This window comes from Aulostomus chinensis, chromosome 3 (genome assembly GCF_037954235.1).
Source record: "Aulostomus chinensis isolate RoL2024-O1b breed Wild chromosome 3, RoL_Achi_v1.0, whole genome shotgun sequence".
In the NCBI taxonomy this organism is placed as follows: domain Eukaryota; kingdom Metazoa; phylum Chordata; class Actinopteri; order Syngnathiformes; family Aulostomidae; genus Aulostomus; species Aulostomus chinensis.
The window spans coordinates 31,845,223-31,865,879 of record NC_141322.1 but is presented as its reverse complement, the minus strand read 5'-3'; the positions used below and the strand labels follow the sequence as shown (position 1 = coordinate 31,865,879).

Here is a 20,657-nt window from a genome sequence, read left to right as displayed (position 1 = left end):
CATCCAACCCCTCAGCAACGGTTAAAAAGGCACACCAGCGCCTCCACTTCCTGAGGATCCTCAGGGAAACCAGCTGAGTGTCCTTTTACAGATCAGCATCCCGGCCTGTTCTGCTGCGGACAAGGAAGCTCTGCAGAAAAACATGAAGACAGCAGGAAAATCCCTGTGTTGGCTCCTCCCCTCGCTGTCAGACATTGCAAACAGCTTCATCCTCTCAAGAGCTAAAAACATCATGGAGGACACGCACACCCGGTCATCATCTGTTCCAACTGTTGCCCTCCAGCAGGCGTTACAGGTCTGTCAGGTCCAGAACCTCCACACTCACTAACAGCTTTTGTCCACATGCTGTGAACGATCTTCAGTTAAGAAACACAGGTAACAAAGCTCCCACCGCCGCCCTCTGCAGGTCAAACTGTTGTAGTTCTTTATCTCTTTATTTATATTGCATGAATGGACCAAGTGGAGTTGCCCTCTGACTGTCGTTGTATAAAGGCATTCAGCTCAATAGAGTAGTTATCCTGCACCCGTCCAGGGAAAGTTCCCGACGGAGGACAAACACGCCCCACTTCACTCTGACGGAGGGGACACCCAACCACGCGGCTGGAGTTCGGACTGAATGTAAAGAACCCTTCTGTTATTGGAGGTCATCATCACAGCAAACTAATTTCAGTGGATCTCATGTTTCCCCACCGATGAGGAATCTTAGCCATGAATTTCGAGTTGATTTGGCGACATGGGCTGTTGTTGGCGGGGGGTTGTTGGTGCCAACAGCCTGACAAGCGCCATGCGCTGCCGGCTCGCTGAAGTGATTTAGCGAGAAGCTTCTGTCCATCCAGTAGCGTCCTCTAAACTCAGATGACCAAGCTGCTGCTGACGAACTGAAGTAGCTCATAAAATCACAAAATGTGTGTGTGTGTGTGTGTGTGTGTGTGTGTGTGTGTGTGTGTGTGTGTGTGTGTGAGTCAATAACTATCTGGAGAGTTTCTCACGTCTCGTTAAATAACATGTTTGCAACAACTAAAATATTGTTCATTTATGTCCTTCTGAAACAATACTTCACATTTAAAAACATAAAATCTCCCAACAAAGTCACGACCTCTTTAGTGAATTTTAGAATCCTGCACACACACATTGTTCTTTGTGCAGATCCTAAGATGTTGTTGATGTGTGGTGCCAGACGTCGTGCTGCCAGTGTTCCCATGACTACACAACATTTCCTTGACAATAGAACTGCGTCAGTGTTGGATTATGAGACAGAATATCTGATGCAGATATGATTTACGTTGCGTTCCATTGCTATGAAACAGGAGATGATGTCAGCGTGAGCTTCAGCTAACGTTAGCACGCCTCGCTATGGGTCAGTGCTCACCGTCCTCGACCACACCAGCTGAACCTTTGGCTTCATCTTGACAAAACAACCACTGATTAAAAGATGCTCCAAATGTACATTCACAGTAGTAGTAGTAGTAGTAGTAGTAGTAGTACGACTACAACAGAAGCAGTACTCCTCCTTTCCAGAGGAGAATACACAGATTCTTGTTCTCCAGTAACGAATAAACACAAATGATCCTGAAATCAAACTCAAGGGTGGCGAGTTTCTCGACTTGAAGAATGTCTGTGGTTTCAGAGGATCTGACTGATGAACCATCCACCGGACTGGACCCACACACACACACACACACACGCACGCACGCACGCACACGCACGCACACACGCACGCACGCACGCACGCACACGCACGCACGCACACACACACGCACGCACACACACGCGCACACACACGCACACACACGTGTGCACACGTGCACACACGCACACACGCACACACACACACGCATGCACACACACGCGCACACACACGCACGCAGACACACGTGTGCACACGTGCACACACACGCACACACGTGCACACACACGCATGCACACACACGTGTGCACACGTGCGCACACACGTGCACACACACGCACGCACTCACGTGCACACGCGCACGCACGCACACGTGCACGCACGCGCACACACACGCACAGACACGTGCACACACACGCACGCACACACTCACGCTAACCTCTCACTGTCTCTAACTCCAGACACACAATCTTGAACACGCCAGACGCATTTCTGCTGAAGGTTCTTGGAGGAAAAATGTTCAATCCTAAACGTCATTCACAGCTAGTGTGCGTGCGTGTGTGTGCGTGCGTGTGTGTGCGTGCGTGGACATGTGTGTGTGCGTGCGTGCATGTGTGCGTGCGTGTGTGTGCGTGCGTGTGTGTGCGTGCACATGTGTGTGTGCGTGCGTGCATGTGTGCGTGCGTGTGTGTGTGCGTGTGTGTGCTTATAAACCCTGGACAGCCCCACATCTCAGGCCTTTGTCTTCCACCGCCTGGATGAGTGGAAGTGAGCAGGATTCCTGGTGTCAGGAGCTCGTCAACAAGTCGGCGCAGTGATTTAAAAATTAATTGGAAACTCTGTTGAAGAGCTTAGAGGCTGAATTAAAGCAGCTGCGGGCCGTCGCGCTGCTCCAGCTCTTCCTACTTTCGCGTTTCCTTTCACCCCAAAACTCCACCTGGAGCAGACTTCACCCAAGCAGCATGGCACACACGCGTGTTGTTGTGTGTCTTTGTTACGTTTACATCCACACGAGTGAGTCCAACAAATCTTTGCTTGTACGCTGATTGTGTGTGTGTGTGTGTGTGTGTGTGTGCTGTCTTTCTGCCATCGACGCTATGATCCTAAGTCATGCAGATGAATGAATAAAGCAGCTGATTTATACCTGTGTGTGTTTGTGTGTAGATGTGTGATCTTAAAAGTGTGTATTTCTGTGCTCTATTTGCAAAGTGCGAGCGTCTGCATCTGCCGGCTCATAAAAAATACACACTCCAAGGCAAAGTAGGTCACAAATGCGATGCAGGCTGTCTGGCACGCCAGACAAATGACATCTCATGAAGACACACACACACGCAGACACGCAGGGCTTTCACTTCATAGAGACAATCTGACACCGAAGACAGACGTGTGGAGAGACTTCAGGAGAGAACACGACAACACCGTTGCATCTCACCCTTCAAGATTAGGTCACGTCTCAAAGTAGAGGTTAGGAGTGAGTGAGTGAGTGAGTGTGTGTGTGTGTGGGGGGGTTAAAACCTGTGTGGGAATCATGCTTTATTGCATGTTGTGTGTGGTGAACATGTTAATCCATTTAAAAGGATGCCTGTGTGAGAGGAGAGGGGGGGGGAGGAGCATGAATTATTGAAACTCTTTCAGAAGCTTCAGCATGAGGTTAAAAACCTCCCATCCCCCTCTCAGTCATGTACGATTGAAAACACGCTCGTTCACACACACACACACACACACACACACACACACACACACACACACACACACACACACACACAGAGTTAACACCCCCAAGGACCTGTCCTTGTGGAAATGGACGCCAGGGAATAAGCCATGAATCAGCCATGCATGAGGTCAGCTGTGTGAGCGTGTGTGTGTGTGTGTGCGTGTGTGTGCGCGCGCGTGTGTGTGCATGTGTGTGTGTGTGTGTGAGTGTAATCATAGAATTTTAGTGTTACACGTTCAGACAGGAGGTTCACCAGGGTAATAAAATAATCTCATCAGTTAAACTGTCAGAATGGAAGTTGTTTCATGGCTGCTACATGTTGCCATGGTAACCTGAGACATGAGCAATGGCCACCATCTCTGAACGTCCCACTATGCGGAGTGAAGGGTGACCCCAACCTGGAGAACTTGTGGGGAGGAGCCTGACTCGACTGTCAGTCTCAAAGTCGAAGCTCACAGAACAGCAGGTGACACGGGGAGGGGGCGGGGCTTGTAGGGCGTAGCTGGGCTGATACATTCAAATAGACAGGAGACCTGCAGGGGCCGGTTCACAGCCTCCACTCCCAGAAAACCTGAAACAGCAAACGTGTCACTGATGGGCGAAGCAATTTAATCAACAACAGAAGACCCAAATTAAGATGTTTTAAAGAAAGGAGGACAATCACAAAGCCTGGCAGCCACGCTCTGACCTCCGAGTGGCGAGTCATCAGCATGACGCCAGTTGGTGCTCCGACGAGATCTGGACCCTGAAACCACTTCAGCTGAGCAACATTTGCAGCAGGAGATGCAGACTGCAGTGATTTATGATGATTTCACTTTTCTGACAAAAATCCAGCGCCATGTTGTTTTTACAGCTGCTGGCTGTTTTTCTGATTGTGTCACTGAAGTCTCCAAAACTGAACGTGACCGATCCGGGGTCAGGACAGTCACGCCAGCGGCCGACGCTCCTGGACGATGACCAGCACTCGTCTCGTAAATCCCAACCTGACAACTCAAAGTTTCCCAAAGGACTCGTCAGCCACAGAAGTCTTTTACCTCCCTGTCTCCAAGGAAACGGTCCAGATAAAAATGACGGCGGAGTCAAAGGTGTGTGTGTGTGTGTGTGTGTGTGTGTGTAATGAAGGTGACAGATGAAATGGCACACAGAGAGACACACACTCAGGGACCCAGAGATAATCTGAATATACTTCACACAGTCGAATCAGGTTATTGGGCTCGATGACCAGGTGGGCCGGCTTGATTGATGCTGGCCAGCAACAACTCATTTTCAAAAACTGATTGGATTAAATCCTGAGCCAACAACTCATTCTTAAAGCTGATTGGATTAAAATGGCAGCAGGCTGATTTACTGGCTGTATTTAATGTAGAATCATGAGAAATGACCAAGGATCCTTTCTGTCCAAGTCAAGATTGTGTCAGGCGCAGCAGGCGCGTCAAGGTGTCACGACAACCTGTACATGTCATCGGCGTGGCATTGGAAATCAATTAAAGCAGCAATGGGCGGAGCCCCACACCCCACCCACATCCCAGTGTGTGAAACATGACCTCATTCAGGCTAAATGGGTGGCGCTAGACAACACACTTCTTGCATGTCATGTTGCTGTAGACAACAGAGACCCGCAGGTTTACTTTCTGTAACCACCAGGTGGCGTCATGACACATTTAGGCAGGGTCTCTCATCAAAGATCTGATCATGTGACTCCAGTTACTGCAGCTTCCTGTCCTGTGGCCAGACACCAAACATGTCCGCCTCCTTGCCACAGTCACTTCTCAGGCCTCACAGTTCCCCTTCACCTGGTTCTGAAGGAGGTTCTGACCACAGCTGTGGGGATCCGGTCCACTCACTAGGAGGAGGACATCAACCTGTCCCCAGGTGGCTCTGTAAGGACCTCAAATGTGATGCATTCTGTCCTCGCTCAGGCTCCGCCCCTCCAGGTCAAACACATCAAGAGGACAGCAAAAGTCACCGACCACCTCCGTTGTCATAGTTACAGCTTGACCTGTGCTCATAAATTGTAAACAACCTACATCTGATTTCCTCATTCACTTCGTCACACCCACCACCGCCACTAGGGGGCGATGAATTCTTGGTTGATTGTGTCAGGAATGTGTGTGTGGCGGAAGAGACATGGGTGTGTTGCTACTGACCACATCAGACAATGATGTCATGGCTGAGAGAGAGGAGGGGAGAGGGAGTGACATCACTGCCAGTGAGTGTGTGTGTGCGTGTGTGTGTGTGTGTGTGTGTGTGTGTGCGTGTGTGTGTGTGTCAGGCATTTCTCATTTCGTGGGGACATTAATCTGTTCGGTCATATTGTCCCCGTGAGGTTGAGGTAGTGTTGGTTTATGATTTGGTGTAAATGAATGAGTCAATGTCCTCCAAGCATGACATCAGTCTCTATTTTAAAAGTCTCGCAAGAGGAAGACGATGAGCGAGAGACAAAGAAAGAGAGAAAGGAGGAGGGGAGAAGAAAAGAGGAAGAGAGGGATTTAATTTTAAGGGACTGACTCTGAAGCCCAGGGGGTGGGCGAGATGCAGACAGAGCGACGCAACAAGTCTCTCCAACTGCTGCTGCTGTTTAATCACTGTAATTACGAGGACACGCTAATGCTAGGATGCTACTGCTAACACTGTAATATAAAGTGACGCCAAGATGCTAATGCGAAAGCAAGTCAGAGACTTTGGACTTGAAAATAGAAACTTACAACGACACAAGACAAATACAGCACCGACTCCTGGTCCAGTTCTAGAGGACCATCAGAGCTATTGTCCCCACAGTCGAGACGGGTTCCTGACTCAAGACTTCCCAGAACCAAGGATCCTGCAGTATGAAGGGTTAGCATCGCCCTTTCCATGAACAGACGTCTGATGTCAGTATACATTCCTGAACTACACGTCGTACAACCTCAGAACGCCATCGAAACATCTGTTAGCGAGAAGCTGGTTTTGTCTGCTGGTGGTCTTTCCCATCTCACACTGAAGCTCACACTTTTTCGCACATTCAAGCAGAAGTCACGAGGAGGCGGAGCTTCCCAAACATGTCAGACATCTCACAGGTTTCCAGAGCGACTCACTCAAACACTGATTGATTGATCAGGCCTGATAGATAATGATCTCTCCTGTTCAGTGTACTTGCTAGCTTTTCATCTATATTCTTTATACAAGTGCACATCAGCAGTGTTGACCAGTGAGTGATGGGATGCAGCCATGTCACTGGACCACCTGCTGCGGCGGCGTTACTCACCTGCCTGCCTCTGCTGACGAAATATTTTTATAACCAACGAATGACGAATGTTTGGGTCTGACAAACCCATCCACTCTGAAACACTCTTTACATAGACTTTACATGCCGCACACGTGTGTGTGTGTGTGTGTGTGTCTGACATGTAAATGACAGTAATGACATCATCATGTTTAGTTTTCACTGATACACAACAACACATTCTAGGTTGTTTGTATGGACACACAGCACATGAAAACATGCATTCACTACACACACACACCTCTCTCTCACTCACTCACAAATAGAGCGGAAAACATGTGCTGCTTGCACACACAAAAAGGCCTGCCAAAACCACTTGCACAGAGAGAGGCTAACAGGACACGGACACACACACACACACACACACACTCACACACTCACACACACACACACACACACACACACACACTCACACACGGATTTGATGACAGAAAGCACAGAAAAAAAACATAAGACTACAGAAAAGGGAAGGAAAAGGAAGCTGCATAAACAATCCTGTCCATGTCTCTGTGTCTTCCAACGGCCAAGCTGATTGGACCTTTGAGCAAACATGGCTGCTCGAGCTGCTCCTGTCACAGGTTGAAGACAGGAAACAACCAACAAGCCACACACCTGAGATTACAGGTGCAGGACAAGCACGAGGAAGCGCACACGGCGGAAACCCGACGGCAGAGATGTCAGAGAGTTTTATACCGTATGGCAATACTCCATCCATCCATCCCTCCATCTTCTCCCTCTTCTCCTGTTGAGGGTGGTGGGGGTGGAGCCTATCCCAGCAGCCTTCCCCCTGGACAGGTCACCAGTCCATGGCAGGGCCAACACATAGAGACAGACAACCATTGGCTCTCCCAGCCACGCCTACGGTCAATTTAGAGTCTGGGTTAACCTGGTCCCTCTTGATGTCTTTGGACTGTGGAGGAAGCTGGAGTACCAGAGAGAACCCAGCAGGAACAGGGAGAACATGGAGACTCACCCAGAAAGACCCCGTGCTGCAGCCGGGGCTCCACCCACAACCTTCTTGCTGGGGGCCACAGGGAGGACCACTGCTCCACCCACAACCTTCTTGCTGGGGGCCACAGTGAGGACCACTGCTCCACCCACAACCTTCTTGCTGGGGGCCACAGGGAGGACCACTGCTCCACCCACAACCTTCTTGCTGGGGGCCACAGGGAGGACCACTGCTCCACCCACAACCTTCTTGCTGGGGGCCACAGGGAGGACCACTGCTCCACCGGGCCGCCCTCACATCTACTCATTAACACAAAACATCTGGACCGCCTGGTGGGAATTTTTTCACATTTGGCCCTGACGTCCACTTGGACTCCAGGGGGAAGCTCACCTGTTGGGAATGCCAAATGTTCAGGGTTCATTTTGAAATGCCCTCTAGTGGACAGGACATGTATCAGCCATGCACGCCTTTTCACTGCATTCTTCATCATTCGCTTTGATACAAAGATGCGGGTGTCTTGAGCTCAAAGAGACGGACACACAAAGACAGTCAGACAGAGAGAAATCTTCTTCTAAAGGTGATGCAGGACACAGCAGTGACATTTTTTTTGGGTCTCTTGGGACATCGCAGAAAAAAGAGAATCAGACTTTATTCAAATGTCAGTGTCTGGCAGCCAGGAGAGATTTAAATACCAGAGCAGGATCTGCATATCACCTGCCGAGGCCTCGGTCACAAGCTCTGGCGCTGACACCAAACCGGCCCCCTGCTTAATTACTTTTGCCCGTCTATTGTCGACTGTCCATCAAACGTGTCGGGATTTCCTTCATTGTTGTTCAGGGTCTCAGCCGCTGCTGAACCATCTCATCACTCGGCTCAACGCCAACAAGGTGAATAAACATGGAAACAGACCTGCCGCCTTCTCATCTCCTACCTTTCTATTCATCTGAACGACATGTTTGACTCAACGGGCCTGTCAGGGTTTTATTTTCATCACTGCTGAGGATTACCATCCCTGAATAATACGCATGGCTGCCACCATCTTGAAAACACTCCTTTCTGTTTTTCCTCTTGGGTTTCGTTAATTCTGCTGCTATACGACTCCTCTGCCAGTAATCACACCTGACATTCACAGAGAATTTGGGGAATGAGAGCAAATCTACAGAGTCTCAATTAGAGAGGAGGACTCGTCCTGACTAATGCACTTCCTGTTTTCTGTTTCTGATGAGCTGCTGGAGTCGCTGGTTGTGATGTCACTGAATACGAGTCTGGCGTTTGTGACGCTGTGCCACATGGACTCCCTACCTTTCATGGTCAGGTGTATAAATGTGTTTGCTTAATGCTAACAGGTAAGCTGCTTACAAGTGATGTGACCCATATAACTTCCTGAAATACAGTAAAAAAAAAAAAATTATGTGAAAGCCAACAGGCTGGCGAGGTCTTTAGCTTGGATTTGCTAGTATTTAGCACAGGAAAGTGGTTTCATAGTGCAGCAGTCCTGAAGCAGCCGAGCTCATTGTGGGTCGACATGGGGGCAGCAGTTGACCCAGGATCTGGTTTTTGTGGCAGGAATGAGTCTTGACCTGCAGCTTTCATCTGAATTACACAGACACGTCTCGTGCTAGATATGTAACTTAGGTCACGCGTGCCAGATCATCAGGCGCTCTCCTCCCACCGCTGCGGCCTTGACCGAAGATGCTGGCGGAGGATCCGTTATGAATCCTGATGCTGCTGACAGGCCGAGTCTGTGTGAAGGTCACCGGACCAAAACACCATCATTCATTGTATCATAAAGAGTTTTATTTGTCAAACAAGGAAGACGTCGTAAAGTGCAACTGTCTCCTGCATTTAAGTCGATTTGTCCTCTAAATGCAGCGTAACTCTGCTCTTTGAGGGTTTCAGTCCTTTGGAATGCTCAGAGGAAAGCAGTCCTCCATTGCTTTTATATATCAACAGTTTGACAGCAGCGCTTCCACCGACTCAACTCATCCACTCCCAGTGATTCATCCAGTCTCTGTCTGCAGGAAAATTCAAGCCATTTTTCAGCAAGCAAATAATGATGCTCATGACATGTGAGGCGGAAAGGGAGGGGCCAAACACGCCAAACGGACATGTTTGACCACAAGTTTCTCATTTTCATCCTTGTACATTCCAAGAACTAAACACAGCTGGATTCACCAATGGGAACTGAGTATGCAGGAGAGCCGTGTTCCTCATAACAATAAGATATCGGTTTGGTGAACCTTCTCACGATGGCTGTGTTTCTCGATACAGACGAAGGACTTCAGACTGACGCGACAATGAGCCACCATCAGTTGCAACAATTCATGCAACATTAAATATAAACTTATGTGAAATCTTGCACCACGTGTTGGCGTGCGTGTTTCCTTGTCATCAGTGATGCTCGATGCTCTATCCTCTAAGTGCGTCTCTGCCACGGCGGTGCTGCTGGAGTGTTTAAGGCTGCAGGTTTCACCCCAGCATGCACTTCCACGTGGGGGATCATGTCGGCTGCAGCTGAGACATTCAGGGGTTTAAAGAACAAAGCTTCATGTTTTTTCTTGTCTAAATGAAACACACAACCCAATAAAGTAATTAATTGGAGAACAAACACAGAAAATCCAACACGGAGTCAAAGTTGGTGATGTGATGGAGGAGGAAGCCAGATGGCAGCCAGAGAGCTTTCTGGGGACTAACGGGCAGGAAGTAAAGCCAGTAATGGACCCTTGATTAAATTAGATGCTCCACAGAACCCAAGCAGTTGTTATGATCCAGCTGAGATCCTGACCCGACCCCACCGCTACACATCCATTCATCACCAGACCTACAGGCCTCTGGCTTTGCTTCATTTCACACTGGGACCGCTTCCCTCTGCCTATTTAGCAAGAATCAGCTTTGTGGGTTCATCTTGGTAGTGCAGGCCCCCCGTAGCCAGACCTCCCCCACGGCTCCGGGAGGCGTCTGCCTCATCATTCCGCTGTAAGAGGTTAAAAAAAAAGAAGCTTCGGCTAGTTTTTATTTCTGTAAGTGACTCATCACGGACGATGCGGCGATGCTGCCCTCACAGAGATGAACCAGGTTCTATTCCAGAACCTGTTTATGTTCTTGTTTGTCCTTTACACAGACACGCTGTAGTTAGCATCCAAATCTTTATCTAAACCTTTAGCTTATAGGTTGCTACTTGCTAGCTAGCTAGAACTCCAGGTCAATGTGCAACATACGTCCCCCTGTCAGGTTCAAACCCGAAGCGAAGTTAGCCTGCTAGCTGTATCGAAGAAGCTAAGCTATAAACAACAGCTGCTCGATTGACAGACGTAAACGAGCAGTGACCCGTGACCCCTGTGACCAGTCCTGGTCCAACCAGCCCTGATGACTGATGATGTTACTGCAGCGGGCAGAGGCTGCAGCTCCAGCAAGTCCAGAACAAAACACAACTGACTAACTGATGCTAAATCAAATGAAGAGCAATTTAATCAGTGGAAGCACGATAACATCAGCTGGGTCTGGTAATTTGGTGCTCGGGTCCTAATTAGAGCTGCAGCTCCCTGACAGGCGATGAGCTCTGAAGCGTCTCAGCTGGAGTGGGACAGAGACAGTTTCAGCTTCCACAGTGAGACGCCGACACGAGCAGCATGTTGGCATTCCAAAGTAGTTCATCACATGTCCTGAATCTTGAAAGACAAACGCGTTCGATCAAGGTCAGATTTGGCACAATAAAGTTTTGGCTTTTCAAACACAGCAGAGATGCAAAATAACAACCATGTCTGACCCAAATCCATCGGATTTCTGCTTCTCTAATAGGGGGACGTGCAGGGCTGTTTGAGGTTTTGTCTTTAAGCTCTAAATGGCAGCTCAGAGAGAGAGAGAGATGAAGAGAACGAGTAGGACTTGACTTAAAGAAAAAGCCAGCGAGGGAGGGGAGGAAACATCAGAGAGATAAAAAGAGAGAAAAATGCAGTGAGACAACAGAGGAACAGGAGTAGAGTTACACAGGAAGTTTCAGCCGTGCAGACCAGAATATTTAGATACTGGAGATGTGGGGTCAGTCCGGCGTTCCCATGGAAACAACACAATCATGACTCCAAGAAGCTTCCAGGATCTTGTACTTACCGATTTTGTCTCAGATGTTTGGACGCAGTAGCATCGCTGGAACATTCCTGTAGGGCGGAGACATCAGCGGTCACATGATCAGACTTCACACGCCTACTATAAACAGTTCATCACTGAACAACGACCCGGGCACAACTGATCAGTTCTAGCAGGGGCCCAGGGACCATGGACCATCAGGGACCCTGAGGGTCTCAATAACAGTCTGACACAGCAAGTAAAGAACTGACGTGATGAGCGAATAAGCAAATATTTGGTTGGACGCCAGTTGTGACTCAGCCCAGTGACCCTCAGCCTGGAGTCCGGAGAGCCTCGCGCCACCAAAAATGTCCTTCTTCTGGTGGTTTTGTTGTTCCTGACGTTTGTTCTCTTCCCTCCCGCCGGCATAAATCAATTCAGGTTGGCGCGACTGTGAAATGTGCAACACAAATTCATTTGCCTCGCCTCATTTACGTCTCACTATTTATTAAGTCTAAGCTCCTGCACACACACGCACACACACACACTCACACACACTCACACACACACCCCATCTTTGTCTCTCCATCTAAACAACATATCTTTTCATCAGGATTTTTTCCGTATTTGCTTCCATCTGGAGACTCTGGCCATGTCGAACGTCAGCAGACTGTAAAATGACGGTGATGATGATGATGATGGTGATGATGATGGTGATGATGATGATGATGATGGTGATGGTGATGGTGATGATGATGATGGTGATGGTGATGATGGTGATGGTGATGATGATGGTGGTGATGATGGTGATGGTGATGGTGATGATGATGATGGTGATGGTGATGGTGATGGTGATGATGATGATGATGGTGATGGTGATGATGATGGTGATGGTGATGATGGTGATGGTGATGGTGATGATGATGATGATGATGATGGTGATGATGGTGGTGATGATGGTGATGGTGATGATGGTGGTGATGATGGTGATGGTGATGGTGATGATGGTGATGGTGATGATGATGGTGGTGATGATGGTGATGGTGATGATGATGATGGTGATGGTGATGGTGATGGTGATGATGATGATGATGATGGTGATGGTGATGATGATGATGATGATGATGGTGATGGTGATGGTGATGATGATGATGATGATGGTGATGATGATGGTGGTGATGATGGTGATGGTGATGATGATGATGGTGATGGTGATGGTGATGGTGATGATGATGATGATGGTGATGGTGATGGTGATGATGATGATGATGATGATGGTGGTGATGATGGTGATGGTGATGGTGATGATGGTGATGGTGATGATGATGGTGGTGATGATGATGGTGATGATGGTGATGGTGATGGTGATGATGATGATGATGATGGTGATGGTGGTGATGATGGTGATGATGATGATGGTGGTGATGGTGATGATGGTGATGGTGATGGTGGTGATGATGGAGATGATGGTGATGATGGTGATCGTGATGGTGATGATGATGATGGTGATGATGATGGTGGTGATGATGGTGATGATGATGATGGTGGTGATAGTGATGGTGATGATGATGGTGGTGATGATGGTGGTGATGATGGAGATGATGGTGATCGTGATGGTGATGATGATGGTGATGGTGATGATGGTTGTGATGGTGATGGTGATGATGATGATTATGGTGGTGATGATGGTGATGATGATGGTGGTGATCGTGATGGTGATGATGGTGATGATGGTTGTGATGGTGATGGTTGTGATGATGATGGTGGTGATGATGGTGATGGTGATGATGATGATGGTGGTGATGGTGATGATGGTGATGTTGATGATGGTGATGATGATGATGATGATGATGGTGATGATGATGGTGGTGATGATGGTGATGATGATGGTGATGATGATGGTGATGATGGTGATGATGATGGTGATGATGATAATAATGATGATGGTGATGGTGATGATGGTGATGATGATGATGATGATGGTGGTGATGGTGATGATGATGATGATGATGATGATGGTGATGATGATGGTGATGATGATGGTGGTGGTGATGAGAGGGAGAGCTGGAGTGGGCGGAGGGGGAGAGCTGGAGGGGGAGAGCTGGAGCGGGCGGAGGGGGAGAGCTGGAGGGGGAGAGCTGGAGGGGGAGAGCTGGAGGGGGAGAGCTGGAGGGGGAGAGCTGGAGCGGGCGGAGGGGGAGAGCTGGAGCGGGCGGAGGGGAGAGCTGGAGGGGGAGAGCCGGAGCAGGCGGAGGGGGAGAGCTAGAGTGGGCGGAGGGGGAGAGCTGCTGACGGCTGGCAGTTCCCCCTGGGAGGAGGGGTGACCCCGGTCTCTGGAGTCATTGTCTCACTGTGGAATCTCTTCTAGGGGTTCAGTTTCTTAGCACCTTTTGTTCAGTCACTCCTTCACCTTTGTTCATTTAAGGGAGGGGTGACCCAAAAGTGAAGGTTGCGTCTTCTTGCTGCTGGTGGAAGGTGAGTGAAGGGTTTAACATGAGGGGGAGGAGTTATGACCTCTTCCTTCAAAGCTTCATTAAGTGGGAACGTAAACCTCAGTAGTGTCTTTGATTTAGGTGGAGTTACAGAGATAATTTCCATCCAGACTCCAGTCAATTCTTGGAAATATTCCCAGAATATTCTTGGATAAAGTCCCACAGGACACAGTGTGTACAGGAGAGGAGGCCAGAAACACGCGGCACGCAGAAAAGAAACAAAACGCTGTCTGGATTTTTTAATCCAAGAATTCCACAACACCACTGAGGAAGAACGCACTCTGGTCACGGCGCCCTCGCAGTGCTCTGCTCTGTTATGGCCACACATGTTTAACGCAGGAGTAGTAGCAGTAGTAGCAGCAGTAGCAGTAGCAACAGTAGCAGTCACAGAAGTAGTAGCAGCAGCAACAGTAGCAGTAGCCGTAGTAGTAGTGGCAGCAGTAATAGAAGCCGTAGCAGTAGTCGTAGCAGTAGTAGTAGCAGTAGTCGTCGTAGCTGTAGTAGCAGTCGCAGAAGTAGTAGCAGTAGCAGCAGTAGTAGCAGTAGCAGCAGTAGTAGTAGCAGTAGTAGTAGCAGTAGTAGGAGTAGCAGTAACAGTAGCAACAGTAGTAGGAGTGGTAGCAGTCGTAGTGGCAGTCGCAGTACTCGCAGTAGTATTAGGAGTAGTAGCAGTAGCAGTAGTAGTAGATGTAGTAGTAGCAGTAGTAGTAGTTGTAGCAGTAGTAGTAGCAGTAGCAGTCATAGTAGTAGTTGCAGTAGTCGTAGCAGTTATAGCAGTTTATTTAGCCACAGTTATTGTTCAACAATCACTTAATCAAGTTATCGAACATTTATCTGTGTATGAGTGTGTGTGAGTGTATGTATCATGTGTGTATGTGTGTATGAATGTGTGTATTATATGTGTGTATTTTGTGTGTGTATTATGTGTGTGTATGCGTGTGTGTGTATTATGTCTGTGTATGAGTGTGTGTGTGTGTGTGTGCGCATGTGTGTGTGTGATTGTGTGTGTATGAATGTGTGTGTGTGTGTGAGTGAGTGTGTGTATGAGTGTGTGTGTATGAGTGAGTGTGTGTGTGAGAGTGAGTGTGTGTGTGAGAGTGAGTGTGTGTGTGTGTGTGTATGAGTGAGTGTGTGTGAGAGTGAGTGTGTGTGAGAGTGAGTGTGTGTGTGAGAGTGAATGTGTGTGTGTGTATGAGGGTGTGTATGAGTGAGTGTGTGTGTATGAGTGAGTGTGTGTGTGAGAGTGAGTGTGTGTGTGAGTGAGTGTGTGTGTGTGTGTATGAGTGTGTGTGAGAGTGAGTGTGTGTGAGAGTGAGTGTGTGTGTGTGTGTGTATGAGGGTGTGTATGAGTGAGTGTGTGTGAGAGTGAGTGTGTGTGAGAGTGAGTGTGTATGAGTGTGTGTGAGAGTGAGTGTGTGTGAGAGTGAGTGTGTGTGTGTGTGTGTGTGTATGAGGGTGTGTATGAGTGAGTGTGTGTGAGAGTGAGTGTGTGTGAGAGTGAGTGTGTATGAGTGTGTGTGAGAGTGAGTGTGTGTGAGAGTGAGTGTGTGTGTGTGTGTGTGTATGAGGGTGTGTATGAGTGAGTGTGTGTGAGAGTGAGTGTGTGTGAGAGTGAGTGTGTATGAGTGTGTGTGAGAGTGAGTGTGTGTGAGAGTGAGTGTGTGTGTGTGTGTGTGTATGAGGGTGTGTATGAGTGAGTGTGTGTGAGAGTGAGTGTGTGTGTGTGTGTATGAGTGTGTGTGAGAGTGAGTGTGTGTGAGAGTGAGTGTGTGTGTGTGTGTGTGTATGAGGGTGTGTATGAGTGAGTGTGTGTGAGAGTGAGTGTGTGTGTGAGAGTGAGTGTGTGTGTGTGTGTATGAGTGTGTGTGAGAGTGAGTGTGTGTGAGAGTGAGTGTGTGTGTGTGTGTGTGTATGAGGGTGTGTATGAGTGAGTGTGTGTGAGAGTGAGTGTGTGTGAGAGTGAGTCAGCTGTACGGCAGCCACACTCAGCTGTTTCACAGACAAATTGGGAGACAAACTGAGACCAGACGACGGCGGTGAACGAACCACCAACAGAATCCTCAGCTGCAACGTCAATGATCCTCCCTCCATCCACGTGTGTGCGTGTTTTGTACTAACATGCACGTGTGTAAGTGGCGTGTCATCAGCACATGTGAGCCCATTTCATTGGAGGCAGGTTTTAGTCGGACCTACACCCTCACTCAATCCTCCACCGTCCTGTGCCGGACACCAGCACAGGACGGTGGAGGAGTGACCAGGATTTCTGGAGAGCTCCGTTTTCACTTTGTAAGATGAGAGCAACAGAGGAGAGACAAAGAGAGATAGAGAGAGAGACATTGGGAGAGAGATAGAGAGAGACATAGGGAGAGAGATAGAGAGAGACATAGGGAGAGAGATAGAGAGAGACATAGGGGGAGAGAGAGAGAGAGAGAGACATTGGGAGAGAGATAGAGAGAGAGACATAGGGAGAGAGAGAGACATAGGGAGAGAGATAGAGACATAGGGAGAGAGATAGAGAGAGAGACATAGGGAGAGAGAGAGAGACAGGGAGAGAGATAGAGAGAGAGACATTTGGAGAGAGATAGAGAGAGAGACATAGGGAGAGAGATAGAGAGAGACATAGGGAGAGAGATAGAGAGAGACATAGGGAGAGAGATAGAGAGAGATAGAGAGAGAGATAGAGAGAGACATAGGGAGAGAGATAGAGAGAGACATAGGGGAGAGAGAGAGAGAGAGACATTGGGAGAGAGATAGAGAGAGAGACATAGGGAGAGAGAGAGACATAGGGAGAGAGATAGAGAGAGAGACATAGGGAGAGAGAGAGAGAGACAGGGAGAGAGATAGAGAGAGAGACATAGGGAGAGAGAGAGAGACATAGGGAGAGAGAGAGAGAGAGACATAGGGAGAGAGATAGAGAGAGAGACATAGGGAGAGAGAGAGACATAGGGAGAGAGATAGAGAGAGAGACATTTGGAGAGAGATAGAGAGAGAGACATTGGGAGAGAGATAGAGAGAGAGAGACAGGGAGAGAGATAGAGAGAGACATAGGGAGAGAGATAGAGAGAGAGACATAGGGAGAGAGATAGAGAGAGAGACATAGGGAGAGAGAGAGAGAGAGACATAGGGAGAGAGATAGAGAGAGAGACATTTGGAGAGAGAAAGAGAGAGAGACATTGGGAGAGAGATAGAGAGAGAGACAGGGAGAGAGAGAGAGACATAGGGAGAGAGATAGAGAGAGAGACATTGGGAGAGAGATAGAGAAAGAGACACAGGGAGAGAGACACAGAGAGAGACCTATATATATATATATATGGAGGGGGGGGGTCGTCTTTAGAGAATGTCAGACAAAATTCGTTGATGTCCTCAGACAGGACGATTGTCTTTATTACACAGACAGGAAGAGATCGGATCGACTCCCAGACTCAGACGACCTCCAGGGTCTGTGACCTTTTAAACGTGCGCGTCAGCTGAGAGTTGACACCTCCAGTTCCTCTCTGATGCTCATTGTTACGGTTAAACAGGTCATGTACATTCTGTGTATCAAATTAAAGACATAAAAAAGAAAAACCCGAGTCTCTCCTTCTTTCACTCGATTTCACCTTCTTGTACGAACCAAAATCCCAACTTCACAATCAAAGGCAACACCAGGGAAGAGCCACTGTGTCCAGGCCAGTTTCAACTCCCTCGCTCGGAGGAATTAATGACCATATTCACTTTCAAGGTTAATGAAGCAGACAACAGGAACAATCCGAGCAATCGGCTTCAATAGAGGAGGACGTGTGCCTGCCTGAGCCGACTCAGAGGACCACCGCCCCCTGGCAAACACCTCAGCACCTGTGCTGCCATACGGGAGTTTTCATCTGCGTCTGATCACAATGACACCCATGACTGATCATTGAGATGGAAACTGCTGCACAACGAATCACGTAGAAGTGAAGAGGACGAGACAGAAATGTGAATGTTCTGTTGAGCAGCCCAATCACAGATACAAGTTCAACTGTTTCCTTTTATATAATACACACACACACACACACACACACACACACATAATATATATATACACATACATATGTATATTATGAAGTATTATTTTGATATTATAAAATTATATAGTATAATGTTATAAAATATTTTTTTACATTACAAGTCACAGACATGTAGCCGGAACTACTTTCCTGACTGGGCGCAGTGATTTGACGCAGCACCTCCAAAGCTCCATTGGAACTTGGGTCAACAGAACCAAAGGTTTGTTGAGGACTAGAAGAGCGACTGCTGCTACTGATGATGAGGAGGAGGAGGAGGATTCCTGCTGGACACACCAGCATCCTGGACCTGAGCTAGCTGATGCTAACACTTCCACCCACTACCAGCCATTGGGCTAAGCTAACTAGCCTGGACCTGAGCTAGCTGATGCTAACACTTCCCACCCATCCATCCATCCATCCATTCGTTGTCTTCCGCTTACTCCTATTCAGGGTCGCGGGGGGGCTGGAGCCTATCCCAGCAGCCTTCCCCCTGGACAGGTCACTAGTCCATGGCACGGCCAACACATAGAGACAGACAACCATTGGCTCTCCCAGCCACGCCTACGGTCAATTTAGAGTCTGGATTAACCTGGTCCCCTCTTGATGTCTTTGGACTGTGGAGGAAGCTGGAGTACCAGAGAGAACCCAGCAGGAACAGGGAGAACATGGAGACTCACCCAGAAAGATCCCGTGCCTGAGCCGGGACTCAAACCCGGAACCGTCTTGCAGTGAGGCAACAGTGCTGACCACTGCACCACCGTGCAGCCCACTTCCCTCCCACTACCAGCCACTGTGCTAAGCTAACCCAACCTGGACCTGAGCTAGCTGATGCTAACACAGATAAATCCTGGATAAATGAAGAATGTACTGAAAGAATCCAACAAGAAAGACCTGAAAAACTCATCAACAGCCAGGCCCCCTTCTGAAAAACCAATATGGTGGAAAGGCCAACAGCCCCCACCCCCATGAGCTCTTCTTTGGCTCCACCACTCAGTTAGTCCTTCAGCAGCTGATGTCAGTCTTCCAGGAATCGAAGGGTTGTGACCACAGCTGATGCTCACGTTTGTGTTTAACAACAAAGACTTCAGTTCATAAATGGTCCCTCACATTTGCTCCTGATGTTATCTGGAAAAATCCCAAGCATTGATTTTCTCCAGCTCAAGCTTGACTTTAATCCCCCCCCCCCCCCGTTGTTTCCTCGCCATTGATCCGACTCTCCAGCAGCAGTACATTATTCTGAGTAGCACCTGAACTGCTCTCACAAAGAAATCCCTCTAATTATCCACTTCACTCCTGCCTGACGAAAAACCAATCACTGTCTTCAGCCTTTTTCTCCTAAAATTAGTGAAGTGGAGTCGTAGAGATGGAACCAGTATCCCATAGGGTCACTTTTGAAAACTGCTTGTTCTACAATGAGACCATTCTCCTGAGTAGAACGACCTACTGTACCTGATGTGTAAGACGCCATCTAGTGGCTGTAATGTAGTGTAGTGAAATAGTGTCCAATGAAGAGTGTTGGTTGGTTCAATCATGTGGATGAAGAGATCAGTGCAGCGCACAGCTCATAGACGCACACCTGATGAACGAGGGGGAAGCCAACCTGATTGGACAGGAATCGAGAGAAAGATTAAGAAAATCTAGAAACAGATTCTCATTATTTAATATCTGACTCCCTCACCTCCACGTCAGGAGGTTCATCTGTGGTTGAGACCAGCTGGAGATGTTTGAAGGTTCAGTTCTAGCATCGGATCCACCAATAAATACCAGACTGCTGGATGTGGGAAGTTCAGTTCTAGATGCACCCCAGAGCTGATTTACTGATTCAATTAACCACAATCACATGGAGCAATCCCATTGGCTACTGGAGGAGGAACCAGGAGATGACCACTTCCTGTTGGTGGAGGAACCAGGACATGTCAACTTCCTGTTGGACTACAAACACACCTCATCCTGGCATGATCACTTCCTGTTGGACTACAAACACATCTCGTCCCTGACATGATCACTTCCTGTTGGACTACAAACACACCTCGTCCCTGACATGACCACTTCCTGTTGGACTACAAACACACCTCGTCCCTGACATGACCACTTCCTGTTGGACTACAAACACACCTCGTCCCTGACATGATCACTTCCTGTTGGACTACAAACACACCTTGTCCCTGACATGATCACTTCCTGTTGGACTACAAACACACCTTGTCCCTGACATGACCACTTCCTGTAGGACTACAAACACACCTCGTCCCTGACATGACCACTTCCTGTTGGACTACAAACACACCTCGTCCCTGACATGACCACTTCCTGTAGGACTACAAACACACCTCGTCCCTGACATGATCACTTCCTGTTGGACTACAAACACACCTCATCCCTGACATGACCACTTCCTGTTGGACTACAAACACACCTCGTCCCTGACATGACCACTTCCTGTTGGACTACAAACACACCTCGTCCCTGACATGACCACTTCCTGTTGGACTACAAACACACCTCATCCCTGACATGACCACTTCC

At 48.4% G+C, this 20,657-nt stretch overlaps 1 protein-coding gene across 4 annotated transcripts in view; it reads right to left on the bottom strand.

Annotated features, from left to right (window-relative positions):
* The window catches only part of pcbp4 (poly(rC) binding protein 4), a 77,160-nt gene that overhangs the window by 35,114 nt on the left and 21,389 nt on the right, over positions 1-20,657 (bottom strand). For 3 of the 4 annotated variants that reach the window (XR_015112212.1, XM_086200444.1, XM_086200445.1), the window contains one exon: positions 11,660-11,706. The exons of the other annotated variant lie outside the window; for it this stretch is intronic. The gene's annotated coding sequence lies outside the window, so the exon portion shown is untranslated. The remainder of the gene's footprint in view (positions 1-11,659; positions 11,707-20,657) is intronic. 4 annotated transcript variants of the gene reach the window in all.